The sequence below is a fragment of the Mustela nigripes genome, chromosome 2 (assembly GCF_022355385.1).
Source record: "Mustela nigripes isolate SB6536 chromosome 2, MUSNIG.SB6536, whole genome shotgun sequence".
In the NCBI taxonomy this organism is placed as follows: domain Eukaryota; kingdom Metazoa; phylum Chordata; class Mammalia; order Carnivora; family Mustelidae; genus Mustela; species Mustela nigripes.
The window spans coordinates 61,261,550-61,279,207 of NC_081558.1; positions in this window are offsets into that span (position 1 = coordinate 61,261,550).

The window sequence follows — 17,658 nt, forward strand, 5'->3', positions numbered from 1 at the left end:
GGCCCAGAATTCCCTGTGCTGCACCACAACCCAGTATGGGTTATGCTGGTTATGGCCCTATCTGCCTAGATCCATTCCCTGTTTAGGGGTCTGCTCCTTTCCAGGCCTCTGACCAGGAAGCAGGGCACAGATCCCTTTTGTCCCCAGGCCTCCGGACGATTAAAGACCCTGCAGCATGTCCAGGCCTCTGCCACGAGGCAAGGACTGTGCCTTTCTCTTTGGGACCAATGTCTATACATTCCCAACGTCCTCCTCCTGCCCAAGGAATCTTCTTAGATTCTAGACAGAAAGAAAAACAGAAACTTCCCTTTTTACCATTGCCTGAGAAATTTAAGTGTTTGAAAGGTAACCAGAAAAATATTAGGTGAAAATCCCCTGATTTTTCCTGCCCTATAGGGCCTGGCACACATTCCAAATGGCATGGATCTGGAGAGAGGGAATGAGAGAAAAGATGTACAGTGTGTGCCCCTACCCCAGGGTGGCAGAGCCTCAGGGGGGGTTGTCCAAGGTCAGAGGAGGAAGGTGGTAGGCAGAGGTGTTAGGTAATGTGGGTACTGTGGTGGCAGACTTAGAAACCAGCTAGATGGGAAATTTTTCAGCCTGGTGAGGAAGAGGCTGGTGTGCTAAGTGTGGTCTCACAGCACAGGAGGAGGAGGAACCACAAAGTCACCAGACACAGGGGGCTGAAGGGACCCATTGGGTCCTGCCCCTCTCCCCCTCCACAGCCAGCCCTGAGAGTGGCCTGCTCACCACTGTCCCATACTCCTGGACCCTCGGCCAAACAGCCCTTCCCTGCTGTCACTCACAGCTCCCTCATCTGCCAGATGCACTACCTCTGGGGCCCATGAGGCTGGCCTCCCCTTCCCAGCACTGCCCACTGACCTCCTGCAAAGCATAATCTCTTGCTCTAGCTTCCTACAGCCCAGTCCAGACCTCACAGCCACTCCTCCTCAGGCCACTGCAGTCAGAGGCCACCGCCTGAGAGAGGACACAGGGTTCGCCTTTGTGGGGCAAACTTTTCTCTGTGTCAGCTCTTTAAAAGACCCACCAGCACTCTTCCTGTCCTGGGGGCTGTGCAGCCAGGAGCGAGTGGGGCAGAGAGAGAGCCCCAGATACAACACACACGCATGCGCACACACCTAGTCATGCGTGCACATGCACACACACACACAAGCCAGAAAGTAAGGCAAGTTGGTACAGGGCAGTGGCAGTGGCTTTATAACTTGGAAGTGTGGATTTTCTGTCTGCAGAAGAGGAAGAAAGCAGCCCCATAAAAACCCAACCTCGAGCGAGCTGAGAAGGTCAGCGATGGATGAAGAGAGCAGTGATCCTGGGGTCTCAGAACTTCTGGCTGACATGCAGGCAAAACCACCCAGCAGCCTTCAAAGTCCAGACAAGCCAAGCAAACATCCCTTGGGCCTGCTGCCATCTGAAGGACCTGCTCTGGGTGGGGACTTGACGTCTTTGGAGATGTACCCTCCCTTTTGTCTTCTTCTCTCTCCTTGTTTAATGTGCATTGCTATCCCCATATCCAAGTCATCATTTTGTATACTAGCTACTGTTACTTCCCTGTCTTCCAGGTCTTTCCAGCACTGATTCCTAGAGGAGCAGGGCTTTCATATACCAAGGCAGATGCAAATCTGAACCTCTGCTGGGACAGAATAGGCCGTCCAAGCCCTCCCAGAACCCAGACATGCACTGTTCCCTGGTGAGCAGGATACAGTCTTTTGGGGGGTGACTGGTGAGTACCTGCTTCTGTGGGCCTGGTGATGCAAAAGGAGAAGGAGAAGCAGGAGGCATGTGGCCCCAGCCCTTTCTGGGACCTTGCCAGAGACCCTTTGAGGAGCAAGACAGTTTCCCCAGATGCACATGGAAGCCAGCAAGCCCGCAGATACTCAGAATCTCCAAGGTATCCTGCGTACAGCTTCCCAGGAGACATGGATGCCAGGCAGGGGATGGCTGGTGTCTGGTGAAACATGGGGGATGCCATCCAAGAGCACAGACTTGACCCTAGACCCTAACACCTGTGAGCTGCCCCTGTGACTCCAGGAAGGCACAGGGAGATGTCATCCCCACCCAAGGGAACCCAAGACCCCAGACTGCTGAGAGACTGCTGTTTACTGGATTAATACATACTCTGGGGCATCTGGGCCACAGTAGCTACATGACAGCGGGTTCGCCTCTGAACTTGCCTCAGACTCTATCACCCCCTGTGTGAAAGGGTAACTGAGAGCAGATGGTGGGTACGCAGGTGGGTTCAAGTCTCAGTGTGGCCTCATACTGGCTGCAGAACTTGAGGCAATTCACTGTAGCTCTATGTGCCCTGGTGTTCCCAGATGGCAAATAAACCTAACACTATTGCCTAGAGTTAGGGTTTCTGCTACTTCAGGCCCTCAGAGAGGCAGAGCCAGGCTGGGAAGGGATGAGATACACAGGGACCTGCGAGGAAGTTGGGAAGCATGGGGAGCTTGGACAGCTTTCAGATCATCAGGTAACTATGTCCCCTGCTGGACAGAGGGATAGTTGGGGCAAGGCCACTGGGTGTCATGGAGCCAAAGTCACTGCCAGAAGAGCCCCGTGTTTCCTGGGAAGAGATGCCCTGGTGCTGGGTGCCACCTCAAAGCACAGTGGTCCATAACACCCCCACAGCCAGAGGTCTGAGAAAGGTTGGCTGGTGCCTTCTCGCACCTGCTATCATGAGAATATACGCATTTGCTTGGTTCTGGTCAGAGGACTTAGAGTGGACCTGGGTCAGATCTGCAGAAATGTCCCCAACTTCTATCCTTCTGGGCCCACTTTCCTTCTCCCCACTCTCCCTGCTCCTTGGACTTCAATGCCCCCACCCTTTTTTTTATTCTTTTCCCTCTCTCTTCCACAGTCCCTGGCCTGATTGTTATCCAACCACAGGGCAGCCTCCAAAGCCTGAGAACTGTCCCTTCAAATTTTTTCAACTTTACATTCTGAGAAAATTAAATGAATCACTTTAAGTCTGAAAACTGACTTCTGGATATTTAACCAGATTAAGAATTAAGAATTAAGAAAGTTTTCTTTCACTTTCTCTCCCAGCTTTTTAAAAAGATTTTATTAATTAATAAATTTATAAATTTATTAATTTATAAATTAAATTTATAAATTTAGAGAGAGAGAGAGAACAAGCACAAGCAGTGGAAGAGGCAGAAGGAGAGAGAAAAAGATAAGCTTACTCTCGCTGAGCAGGGGGTCTGATGAGGGACTCGATCCCAGGACCCCAGGATCATGACTTGAACCTAAGGCAGACACTCAACCAATGGAGCCCAGCACCCTTCTCCCAACATTTTACTTGGAAAAGCTCAAAGGTAAAAAGTCAAACAAGTTACCATAACAAATGCCATATAATATTTATCTAGGTTTACCAATTCTAACACTCTGCTATATTTGTTTCTTTATAAACACACACGCACGCGCACGTGCACACACACACACAGAATTTTCTTTGACTGAAGAATAAGTTACAGACATCCTGATATTAAACTCCTAATTGTGTCAGCACATATCTTCAAAGAGGAAGGACTCCTCCCACATAACCACAAAATCATTACCACACCCAAGAAACTTAACATTAATTCAATAATATAATTTAACATATGATAAATAACAATATAGTTCATATTCGAAGTTTCTCCAGTTTTCCCCAGATTTTCTTGTACAGTCTTTTAAAATATTCAGGATCCAATCAAGGTTCAGCCTTATACACTTGATAGATCATCATGTTTCTAGTCATCGTTAATCTAAGGCAGGAGTTGGTAAACATTTTTGTGAAGGGCCAGATAGGTGTCTGCTTCAATGACTCAACTCTGCTCTTGTAGCTCAGAAGCAGCCAAGGTCCTTTGCAAACAAATGGGTGTGGGTGTGTGTCAAGATGTGACCTATGAATTACAGTTTGTCAAACCCTCATCTAAGTCATTCTTCCCATCTTTTTTGTCCATAACGACATCACCATTTTTGATGAGTCCAAGCCTGTTGTCTTATAGAATATCCCATACACGGTTTTCCTGATTGTTTCTTCATGATTAGATGAGATTAGAATAGGGGCACCTGGGTGGCTCAGTCAGTTGAACATCAGCCTTCAGCTCAAGTCATGATCCTGGAGTCCTGGGATCAAGCCCAAGGTCGGGCTCCCTACTCAGGGGAGCCTGCTTCTCCCTTCCCCTCTACCTTTCCCCCAACTCATGCTCTTTCTCTCTCTTTCTCAAAGAAATAAAAAAATCTTAAAAAAAAAAAGATAAGGTTAGAATGGTGGGCAAAAATTCAAGATAGAAGAAGCTGTGGACTTCACATTACATCACACCAGGAGGCATGTAAGGTCAGTTTGTCCCATTACTGGTGTGATGAAGTTTGATCTCTTAAAGTGGTCTCTGTCAGATCTCTCTTGTAAAGGTAGTTTTTCCTTCTTTATAATTAAAAAGTAATTAAATTAAAATAACTAAAAAGTGAGGATAAATTTCAGAACCATGAGAACATTTTGTTCCCCCATAACTTTTCACCAAATCCTTTTAGCATTGATGGTCCAGGAGTTGATAATCTTAGCCTAGGCCAATGAATACATTGACATTTGCAAAATCATAATTATCAAATTCTGTCATTTCTCCACATTTATCATCTGGCATAGTGGATGTGGTGGTATGATGCCTTCCTGGTTCCCCCTTGAGGACAGGCACTTACTCCTCCAGCTGGTCGGTGTTGTCTGCTGAAAGCTCTTAGGTGAGACCCTCCCCTAAAATCACCTTGTATGGAAAGAAACTACTTTCTCCAAGGTTACTGCTGCTCCTTGAGGATGGTCCTCATCTCTAAGAATGTAGTGGGAGGGAATACAACTGCTGGACCTTTGCCCCAACTTGGGACAACTCTGATGAGTCATTCCAACCCCAGAACTCCCTATTGAGAGCAGCTGTTGGGGCCCCTGGGCTGCTCAGTGGGTTAAGCATCTGCCTTCAGCTCAGATCATGATCCCAGGATCTGGGATTGAGCCCCACATCAGGCTCCTTGTTCAGCAGGGACCCTGCTTCTCCCTCTGCCTGCCATTCCCCCCGCTTGTGCTCTCTCTCTCTGTGTGTCAAATAAATAAATACAATTTTTTAAAAAAGAAAAAGAAAACAGCTACTAGTCAGCTATGATGACATTACAGATTACCTCCCCAGTCTGTCCAGTCCTGCTTTCTGAGGTGCCCAGAGTGTTGATCATAGAAGCCTTCCCCCATGAACTTTCTATATACAAATCTCTATTCTCCAGTCTGGGAAACTTAATCTGTGACCTTTATTCTTCTATAAAAGGGGCCTTTCTCCCAAACTTCCCTTCTTCCATCCCTCCATCCAAAGTATTACTATGGATTCATGGGGGGTTTTATTCAGTATTTTATGTTCCATTTCCATTGTTATTCCTGTTATTCCGGCTCAAATTTTCCCAGATTTGGCCAGCGCGAGCCCCTTCAGACTGTCTCGTATGTTCTTTTCACACGTCTCTATTTGTATTTGAGTACAAATGCTTTCTGGAGCAAATAGTGCTCCAAATACCCTTTCACTTCCTCAGACATGGAATTAGCCATTTTTCTCAAAGAGTCCTAGTTCTTTCAGTGAGGAATGGAATTTAGAAACCAAAATCTGGATGCTAGGCATCTATGTGTTATGGGATATTATTGCTTCTAGACTCTTTTAATGGACAGATCTAGGATAAACACACACACACACACACACACACACACACAAATGCACATACACATGTAAAATCAAGAGTCCACATTGATACTGATTTCAAGCTAACATTACAGGTCCCCCATTCCATATTTGTATTTCCCTTTTCTCACAGTAAAAACAAATAAAAATGCTGAATAAAAGGGCACCTGGGTGGCTCATTGAGTGTCTGCCTTCAGCTCAGGTCATGGTCCTGGAGTCCTGGGATCAGGCCCTGCATTGGGCTCCCTGCTCTGCTGGAAGCCTGCTTATCTCTCTCTCACTCCCCCAGCTTGTATTCCCTCTCTTGCTGTGTCTCTCTCTGTTAAATAGGTGAGTGGAAACTTTGAGGGGGAAAAAAAAGTTGAATAAAATACAAAATCCACCTTCTTGAAGGAATACATGATCTGAAAAAAGAGGAATATGCATGCAGGGACTAATTTAGTATATATAAATAGAGCCCCGATGCCAGCTTCAGTCTTAACAGCATTATAAAACTTTGTGAAATTGAGTATGACTTTTTCTAGTTGAGGAGCAGAGAGACGGAAGAGAAACTCGTGATCTGCCCAAGACAGTCTAAGAGATTAACAGCTCTAAAGCTGGATTCTCAAAAGACTGTATCCACAGTAAAACAGTGATCTAATACAGACCTGCCTACAGTCCTACATTCCCAGGAAAGTGAATGTTTCAATCCTTAGGGTGGAACAGAGAGAAGAACTATCTCCCTCATAATTTTTTAACCACATCCCATTATTTCACATGAATTTGAAGCCCCAAATTAACAAAACCTCAGATAATAATTTGACATAAAGTGATTTTGGAAAGATAGTTACTCTAGTGCAAGGTAAAAGCAAACTCAAATCTCTGGAGGAAACTTTCCTATCCTAGTTCTGAAAGAATGTCCACAAATTCCTAAGAAAAGTAGAAACAAATAAACAAGCAAAACATACAAGGCAAAAAGACACCATGAGGAAAGGCTAGCAGGAAACAAACTGATGGAAGAATCAGTTCTAAAGAAATTCAGATATTGGAACTATCAAAATGAGAAAATAATATATATTTAATTGTTTTAAGAAACCAGTAGGGAAACTTGAAAATGTGAGTTAAAGAAAAGCAGCTTTAGAATAAAACCAAATAGATCTCCTAAAGATAAAAAATTTTAACTTTAAAACTAAAAATTCAAAGGACGGGTTAGCAGTAGATAAATACAGCTAAAGAGAGAATTAGAAAACTAGAAGATAGAACTTAAGAACTTAACCAAAATGCATGCCACAGAGATAGAGAGCGAAAACATTAAAGAGGGATTTAAGAAAACAAGGAAAAGGGCGCCTGGGTGGCTCAGTGGTTAAGGCTCTGCCTTCGGCTCAGGTCATGATCCCAGGGTCCTAGGATCGAATCCCACATCGGGCTCCCTGCTCAGCAGGGAAGCCTGCTCCCCCCATCTCTCTGCCTGCCTCTCTGCCTACTTGTGATCTCTGTCTGTCAAATAAATAAATAAAATCTTAAAAAAAAAAAAAAACAAAAAGAAAACAAAGAGAATAAGATCATTTGAAATACTGGTTGTTAATTGAGGCTCAGGTCTATGGACTGGCTTACCTAAAGAAGGGAAGTATAAGAGAGATGAAATCTCCTCTCCAGCCTCATCTGAAAGAGTAATACATTGTACAGTTTTAAGCTGTGTAAGCATACTGTTTCATGCTTTTATGCCTTTTCACATGTCATTCTGTATGTCCAGAATTTTCCCCAATTCTTATCTACCTAGTAAACTTGTATTTCTACTAGAGGACCCAACTCAATGTTACCTTTCTCTGTGACATCTTTCCTGATGGACAGTCAGATTGATCATCTGTACCATTAGTATACCTTTTCATGACTCTACTTTTGTACTTATAGGAAATAATTTCCTTACATGGCCCAGATTGTGCCCACGTGAGGGAAATGCTTTATTTTATTTATCCCAGTATTTAACAAACACAATAAATCTTTGTTGAAAGAATAAATGCACGAATGGATCTTTAATATCCTAAGAGAAAATAGCTGTCAATTAATATTTCTCAACCTGGAAAAAAATACATTTCAAAATTTGGATGGAAAAACTATGTTCAGGGTCACCTGAGTGACTCAGTCAGTTAAGCAGCTGCCTTCAGCTCAGGCCATGATCCCAGGGTCCTGGGATTGAGCTCCACATTGGCCTTTCTGCTCTGCAGGGAGTCTGCTTCTTCCTCTCCTCCCCACCTGTGCTGCTCTCACTATCTCTCTCTCTAATAAATAAATAAAATCTTCAAAAAAGTTATGTTCAAAGAATTAAAGTAAAATTTGGTTTTACTGACTGAATAGATACGGGATATTAACAGAGAAATAGAAACTATAAAAACAGAGATATGGATACTCTAAAACTGAAAATTGTAATACCTAAATTTAAAAAATTCATTTGATGAAATTAGCAGGAGATTGGAGGTTATCAAAAGGAAAAGCCAGAGACCTTGAAGGCAAACCAATAGAAATTATCCAATATGAGAGTGGAGGGGAAAATAATGAGGAAAAATGATAGAGCCTCAGGAACCTATGTAGTCTTATCAAATTGTCTAAGATACATACAATTGGACTCCAAATTAGTAAAGAGGGGAAAACTGAGTGATTGAAACATTCAACCCAGAAAAAGGCAAAGAAAAGAGGACAAGAAACATAACAGATATTAAAAAATATAGAACCTTAAGCCAGTAGTTAAATAAACTTTGTTTGGGGACACATGCCCAAGTGGTAAAAAATATAATAAAGCCAAATGAGAGACAGATTGGTATAAAATTCAGGATGGGGCACCTGGGTGGCTCAGTGGGTTAAAGCCCCTGCCTTCAGCTCGGGTCATGATCCCAGGGTCATGGGATCGAGCCCTGCATGGGGCTCTCTGCTCAGCAGGGAGTCTCCTTCCCCCTCTCTCTCTGCCTGCCTCTATGCCTACTTGTGATCTCTTTCTCTGTCAAATAAATAAAAATAAATAAATAAATAAAATTCAGGATGTCCTTAGCTCTGAGACCAGGTGAAAGAACACATTTGGGGAGAATACTCAGGGGCTTCTGACATAAGCTAATGTTTTATCTCTCAGCCTGGGTAATGACATGGATGTTCCTTTTATTGTCTTTCTATAAACTCCACTATATCTTCATAAACTGTTCTGCCTATAGAGTATGTTTCACAATTTTAAAAAGATTATTAAAAAAATTCTAAAATCAGCTCTGTTCATTCTCCTTTCCTATCAGCCCAGGAATGTCTGAGTGAAAGAAAAAAAAAAAGAGGGGAACCACACTTGTTCCTTTTTGGTTTTTTTTCTCCTCAAGACATAAAACTAACAACATGGATGTCTCTGTGCCAAAAGGCACAGATATGCTCTGTAAGGTTCCCAGGGTCAGGGCCAGGATCAGTGGAGGAGGTTACCAGAAATCAACTCTCCAATTAATATTTGGAATAACTTACCTTTTTCTGTACTGTTTGTAATTTAGGTAATAAAGGTTTACAGAAGAAAATTTGGAACATTATAGAAAACTATAAAAAAAAATTATCCTTGAGGACTCTGTCCAAAGATAAATACTCTACATAGGTTTACTAACTATTATATTTTCTTCCCACACACACACCTTTTTTTAAAGAAAGACAGTGCAGGAAGGGGCAGAAGAAGAGAGAGAGAGAGAGAGAATCTTAAGCCATGCCCCACTCTCAATGCAGAGCCCAACACTGGCCTCCATCTCACAATCCTGAGATCATGACCTGAGCTGAAATCAAGAGTTAGATGCTTAACTGACTGAGCCACCCAGGAAACCCCAAATATTATATTTTCTTCTTTGTTATTTCATTTATTTATTCAGCAAATATTTATTGTACATGCTCTGTGTCAGAGAACATTGGAAGAAACTAGGGGTACAGCAGTGAACAAGACCAACTTGTCATCACAGAACTGACAAGCAGGAGGGGGGCAGATAGATGACACATGTAAAGCATAGAGACACCTAACCCAGCCTTGGAGTAGAAAGATCAGTATAGTCTTCTGAGGGGAAGGGGACACCTAACCTGAAAATTTAGAGGTAAAAACAAATTTCCCTGAAGATGTGAGGGAAAAGTCCTCTGGGTAAAAGAAAAAAGTATGCATAAAGCTCTGGGGGAAAGAAAAAAGAAAGAAGGATAAAAGAAAAGGAAAAAAGATCAGTGTACTGGAAAGTAGATGGAAAGGATGAGAGACGGGGAAATAGGGCAAGGGAAGAGACTAGAGAGACTTGCAAGGCAAGTCTTGAGACCTAACAGCTAGTTCTTGGAGAACTTTTTAAGTGATAATGAAGGAATGGGACTGTATCATATAGGTGGCATGGGACCATTAAAAAGTTTTACACAAGGGATTTTGCAAGATTTATAAAGATAACTCTGGCCTCAACGCAGATTGATAGAGAATATAAGGGAGGAGGCATGTTTGGAGACATTGATGATATTGTGGACTTTATGGCTATCTCCCCAACAATTATTCCTCTCTCATCTCATTTTTATAACAGCCATGAAGTTTGGTGGGTTTGAATTCACCCAGCTCCTAGGTGGACTCTGATGAACTTAGATGGAACAGGATAATCTCACCTCTTTCCAAAGAAACGGTTTCAGGAAGCAGGTCTAAGCTAATTGGCCCATGGCATTTCCTTGTCCTTGGTTGGGCTTAAGAATGATCCAATCAATACAAAGATCAAGTGTTTTGTCTGGAATTCTTGGTCACACACTCTCTCTCAATCCAGAGAGAATGATGTCAACCTATGAAACCCTGAAGCCACTGCAGCCTTTTTGTTAACAGGAGAGCAGCCAGCCTGAGTAAGAAGTTGGACATGGGAAAAGAGGAGGAGCAAAGGGAATCTCAGACAGATAAAACTAGAGCTCTGATCAATATTTGCACTATAAATGCAAAGACCAGAGGTACACTGTACCTCTGGTCTTTGCATTTATAGTTTAAACTAGTATGAGTAACTTTTTCTGTTACTTGCTTGTTTTTGTTACTTGTAACTGATACAAATGATGGGGTCCATTTTGCAATCTGATTTTGGGGTATTTGTGGGATATCTTATTGGTGCTGCCAACTGACCATTTTTCTAAGTCACAGAGGCAGTGTTTTTCTCATCAGTGTGTATGCTCTATATTTTAAGACTATAATAGACTATTAACCATGAATTTGACAAGTATTTTTGTTCAATTCTCTGTTCACTTTTATCATGGGTGTTGACATCCAAACACTTTTAATTTTCAGTTAGATAAATCCACTAATTACTTCCTTTATCAATTCTTTTTCAGAGAATCAGAAAGGATTTTGATATACTCTAGGCTGTCCAGAGATTGGATGGAACCCAGTGGGAAACCCAACATATTCCACTACTCTGACCACAGAGATTCATCATGGGTAAGCACCTTTTCCAAGATAGGCCAATGAGAGTCCATTTCAGAACATTTGTGGGAACCACTGGGAAGCAAATATTCTCTCTCTCTCTGCTACAAATCCTCATCTGGTAGGATGGAAATCCAAACATGTTCATCAGTGTCTTGCTACCATTTGGGAAAAATCTGCTATAGAATGAGGTTCACACAAAGAAAAGCAGAACCAAAACATGACGAAAGAGAGACCAAGTCCTGATGACATAGCTTAAGAACAGCATCCCATCAAACCCAAACTTTTGGCCTTTTCATTACATAAGCCAGTAAATTCCCTTTTTTATTTACTTCAGCATGATTGCTTGCAAGCTAAAGAATTGGGCAATGAAGAACATGGAACAGAATCTCACCCTGAGGTAGTTCTTTTAGAAGTTGTTTTTTTTTTTTTTTAAGATTTTATTTATTTATTTGAAAGAGAGAGATCTCAAGTAGGCAGAGTCAGGCGGAGAGAGAGGAAGGGAAGCAGGCTCCCCGCCAAGCAGAAAGCCCGATGCGGGGCTCGATCCCAGGACCCTGAGATCATGGCCTGAGCTGAAGGCAGAGGCTTTAACCTATTGAGCCACCCAGGCACCCCTTGAGGTAGCTCTTTTAAAGACTAAGACTTTCCCAACCATCTCTGCCTCAAAGCATCTTTGTCCAAGCTGCTCACATACCTTACCTAGAGGGGCTCTGTGTGCTCAGAACCCTGCCATTGTCCAGTTCAGCTCTGCTCCCTGATGGTCTCTGGATGACTGCTACTGGGAGGGGATAAACAAGGACAGCCTGAAAAAGAACAGGATAGAAGGATCAGAGGAGTAAAGATGCACACTTCTACTCACACCTTGGTCTCATCTCAACAGTACTTAACTTGTGACAGAATGTTGTGAACATCAAATGAAATAAATTATGTTGTGTGAAAGCATGCTTTAGTTTGAGACTTGTATTAGTTAGAGTTCTCCAGAGAAACACGATCAATAGAATATACATATTATATATAATATGCATAGCCTATTGGTTTTATATGAGAGAGATTTATTTTAATGTGATTGTAGGAACTAGCAAATATGAAATCTGCAGGACAGTCTGGAGACAAAATTCTTTTTTCCTTTGGGAATCTTAGTCTTTTCTCTTAAGGCCTTGAACTGATTGAACGAGAGTGGGCCTCATCCTTGAAATGAAGGTTATCATCCAGAGGGTAATCTGCTTTATCCAAAGTTTACTGGTTTAAATATTAATAACATGTAAAAAAAATACCTCATAGTAACATTCATCCCACCTCATCAAAATGATTTCTAATGATTTGTTAGCTGCTAACTCCGTTAGTTTCTTCCTCAATTTTGCTGAAAACACAAAAAAGTACCTCTTCTTATCTGGTTCCCCTCTAATGACAGGAAACAATAACAGAAGATCTCATACTCTTTCTTAACCCATAAAGGTGGTGGTTATCGATTTTTATAAACAGATCCTTATCTTTTGCTCTCCTCCCAGAATCTGTGAATGTTTCAGCTACTGCCTCGCTATTCTCAAGGCCCAACCCTACTTTCTGCTCTGATTGCCACATTCCTAATCCAAGGCCATTAATTCCATCACCATTTGGTGCCCACTAGCCCTCACTACTTTTTATTTTTAATTTATTTATTTATTTGTCAGAGAGAGAGAGAGCCCAAAAAGGGGGAGCAGCAGGCAGAACAAGCAGAACAGGTAAAGGGAGAAGCAGGCTTCCCACTGAGCAAGAAGCCTAATGTGGAACTCGATCTCAGGACCCTGGGATCATGGCCAGAGCCAAAGGTAGTCGCTTAACCAACTGAGCCACCCAGGTGTCCCTAGCCCCCATTTCTTGACCAGTTCTTGCTTTCCTCTCTGGGATGAGCAATGTTTTTAATGCCCCCAAATCTATGGGGTATCTGGGGGGCTCAGTTGGTTTGGTGGCTGCCTTCAGCTCAGGTCATGATCCCAGGGTCCTAGGGTTGAATCCCACATTGAGCCCCATGTTGAGCTCTCTCCCCTCCCCACGCTGCCACTGGGCTCTCTACTCAGGAGGGAGTCTGCTTCTCCTTCTCCCTCTGCCCCCCCACACCATGTCCTCTTGCACATGCTCTCTCTCAAATAAAGAAATAATTTTTTTTTAATTCCCAAGTCTATTTCCTGCAGTTGTCCATCAAGAACATCCTTAAATGTCCAGTTTCTCTTAATTTATTGGTCACTATTGATGCCTTTTTTTCCTAAACTGTGGAACCTCATCCAAAATGGTGCATCTGTAACCATCAGTTGAACAATGGCTCAAATCCTTCCAGCTAGGAGTCTTTGCATCTAGATGCAAGGACACCTCACCCAGCCAGGCACACCTACCGAGGAGGGAAGAGGCACACAGCAACTCTGGAGTGTCCCCTACAATACACAGGGTGTGTTTTTCTCACTTCTCAGCTGAAGGAGACGCCCACCTGCTGCTAGGGTCTCAGAAGGCACACAGCTCTTGGCAGGAAATAGAACCACTCGCTCCCTCCTTCACCACCCCCCCCCTTTTTTTAAAGATATATTTATTTATTTGAGAGAGAGAGCATGAGTACAAGGGTGAAGAGAGGGGCAGAGGGACAGGGAGAGACAATCTTAAGTGGACTCCCCACTGAGTGAAAAACCCAATTCAGGGCTCCATCCCACAACCCTGAGATCATGACTTGAGCCAAAAATCAAGAGTCGGCCACTCAAATGACTGAGCCACCGAGGCACCCCCCCCCCCAGCCCCTTTTCAAATAAATGTTAACTGAGATTGTTCAAGACAGAGGGCAGTGTCCTGAATTATCACTGAGTAAGCACTCAGTACCTTCCAAAGTCAGCAATTTTCCCATTTACTTTTACTCATTTCTCTCCAGCACAAATTCTGTGGTCTGCACAGGCCCATCAGTTGTCTGCATGGGTTACATTCCTTCAGAGAGAGACAGGAAAACTCGGAACACAGGTGTCCCCCTCCCCCTGCCAGTACCCTCCTCCTTGCAGAGAGTGCTCTGCCCATTCTCCAAATCCTAAATCAGAGTTCTCAGCTCAACCTGTGAACCTCCCTGGATGGAGTGGAAAGGCATTTATTTTACCTAATATGTCTCCCACACAGTTTGACTGAAGCCAGGAGGCAGAGCCATTAAAAGATTCTGCTTTGGGGCGCCTGGGTGGCTCAGTGGGTTAAGCCGCTGCCTTCGGCTCAGGTTATGATCTCAAGGTCCTGGGATCGAGTCCCGCATCGGGCTCTCTGCTCAGCAGGGAGCCTGCTTCCTGCTCTCTCTCTGCCTGCCTCTCTGCCTACTTGTGATCTCTCTCTGTCAAATAAATAAATAAAATCTTTAAAAAAATAATAAAAAAATAAAAGATTCTGCTTTTAGTGAGTTCACCATCACCAAGGAAAACCAGCATGATAAATGACCCTATATCTGCTGTGGTGCTGGTTATATCAGAGTCAGCACAGCCCAGGAAACCAAGCTTCCAGCCTCTCTGGGAAGAAGGCTGCAAAGCAGGAAGGAAAGAGGTACTGCCCTTTAGGAGCTGAACCTAGAGCGAAATTAAAGGCTGAGTGGAAGCTGTCAAGGAAAAGTAAAGGTGTTGTGGGAAACAAGAAATTCTGAGCAGTGAGAGAATAAGGCAAACTATCTAAAGACCTCAGGACCCAAGGGAGGACATGATAGTAAGCTCCCTAGCTTTGTGTTTTGTCTCATATATCCTCACCAAGAGCTAAGAAAACTGAAAACTCAAAAAATTAAAGAGCACAGACAGGAAAACAAAAACAAAAACAAGAAAAGGCTTTTCTGTCTAACCTAAGGACCAGGAAAAAGGCAGCCTACCAAGACAGAAAGTTTTAAATAATGACTTTACTTTAGCACCACACCACAGAAAACACACTGGCCCCACTCCTACTCATGCCAGCAAATGGGAGTGGGGGATCCTAGACTTTGGCCCTCCTTGTCTGAAACAAGCTTTATCCTCCAACCCCCACATTCTTTGGTATTAGTGGAGATCATCTGGGATCCGGACTGCTGCTTCCTCCTTACTGGGGTAGTGTTGGTGGAGGTCTACTGGAGACTTCTGCCACTGCCTGGTGATAATGATGCCACCCACTTACTGTGTGTCATTGAAGTTCATGAGGGGAGCAGAACAAGGCCCTCCCACCTCCTGTGGCCAAAGGAATATCAGTGGAAGGATGGTGGGAGCCAGAACTCAACAAGCATAGCCAACAGCAACAAGGAGTGTCCCTCCTCAGGTGCCAACAAAGAACAAGTAAGGAATCTGGGCTTCTACCTTCACCAGCTGCAATACCACCCCTTCCCTTGCTTGAGTGGTATCAAGTGGAGGCCAGCTGAAATAGAAGGCTTAATTAGAATCTCATAAAATGTACCCCAAATGTCCAGGTTCCAATAAGAAATCATTTACCATATCAAAAACCAGGAGGTCTCATACTGAATCAAGACTGTCAACACACAGATGTCAAAATATTGCCAACACATAGATGTCAAAAACATTGGAATTATCTAACAAAGATTTTGAAGCAACCATCATAAAAATGCTTCAATAAGCAATTACAAGCATGCTTGAAACAAGAGGGAAAAAAGTAGAAGTTTTCAGCAAGGAAATATAAAGTTTTAGTAAATAAATAAAAGATATAAAGAAGAACCAAATGGAAATCTTAGAACTAGAAAATACAATAACCAAAATTTTTAAAAACAAAAAACAAAAACAGTGGGTAAGCTTAGCATCAGAATGGATGAGAAAAAGTAAAGAATTCATGAACTTGAAGACAGAACAACAGACAAAAAAATTAATTAATTAATTAATTAATTAGTTAATAATAGAGATCCAGGGACATGCAAGACTATAAGAGATCTAATAATCATGTCATGGAAGCCCCAGAGAAAAAATAGAAATAGGGAAAGTTTGTAAAAGTACTTGAAGAAATAATGGCTGAAAACTTCCCAAATTTAGCAAAGGACATAAATCTACAGATTTGAGACACCAGAAACTCCAAATGGGAAACCTAACTGTAAGACATAATGCTATAAAATGTTTGTGGAAAAAAAATAAAAACCTAGAATGATATCTTCAGAATCAAGGGCTAAGCAAAGGGTTCTCAGACTTGACACCAAAAGTGTAATCCATAAAACAAAAAAATCAATATATTGGGCATCATCAAATTGTAAAATTTTTTTGCATTGAACAACTGCAAAAAGGATAGGACAAGCTATATGGTGGGAGAAAATATTTGCAAACCTCATAGCCAACAAGAGACTGAGAGCAATAATCTACTTTTCAGACTCAAAATTAACAGTAAAAATGCAAACAATCCAATTAGAAAGTGGGAAAACCATGTGAAGGACATTTCATTAAAAAATATATACAGAAGACAAATGAGCACATGAAAAGATGTTCCACGAGGTTCACCATTAGGGTAATACAAATTAAAACCACAATAAGATACTCTCATATATCTATCAGGTTAGTGAAAATAAAACACAGTGACAAACCAATACTGGCAAGAATGTGAAGAAACTAGATTACTCGTGCATCACCTGTGGTGTAGACACTCTGGAAAACAATTTATAAGGTCTTTAAAAGCTAAATGTACAGCTACCATATGGCCTAGCAGTTGTACTCCTAGGAATTTATCCTAAAGAAATGAAAACTTATGTTCACACACACACATTAAAAAAAAAAAACAAAAAAAAACAAAAACCTGTGCACAAACGTTTATAAGAGCTTTATTTGTGAAAGCCAAAAACTGGATACAGCCCAGATATTCTTCAACAGAAAAATGGTTAAAAAAAAAAAAAAACTTTGGTATATAATACTATCATGGAGTCCTATTCAGCAATAAAAAGAAATACAGGGGCTCCTGGGTGGCTCAGTCATTAAGCGTCTGCCTCTGGCTCAGGTCATGATCCCAGGATTCTGAGATCAAGCCCTGCATCAGGTTCTCTGCTCAGCAGGAGGCCTGCTTCTCCCTCTCCCATTCCCCCTACTTGTATTCCGTCTCTCGCTATCTCTGCCTCTGTCAAATAAATAAATAAAATCTTTAAAAATAAGTAAATAATAAAACTAAATATAAGAGACAACTTGGATGAATCTCTAGAGAATTATGCTAGGTGGAAAAAAGCCAATCCCAAATGTGTACATATTTTATGATTCCATTTATGTGATATTCTCAAAATTACAAAATTCTGGAAATGGGTAATAGATTGGCAACTGCCAGAGGTTAAGGATGGGGTGTTGTTCTTAATGGGATCTCTGTGGTGGGGAAAATACTTTGTGTCCTGATGGTCAATGTCAGCTTCCTGACTGAGATACGGAGATACTGTTGCATAGTATTAAGATGTTTCCCAGTTTCCTGAAACTGGGAAAAGGAGTCTTTCTGTGTTATTCTCTACAACTGCATGTGGATCTACTACTACCTTCAAATAAAAACTTAAATCAAAAAATAAAAAATATTGGGACACCTGGGTGGCTCAGTCAGTTAAGCTCAGTGGGTTAAGCCTCTGCCTTTGGCTCAGGT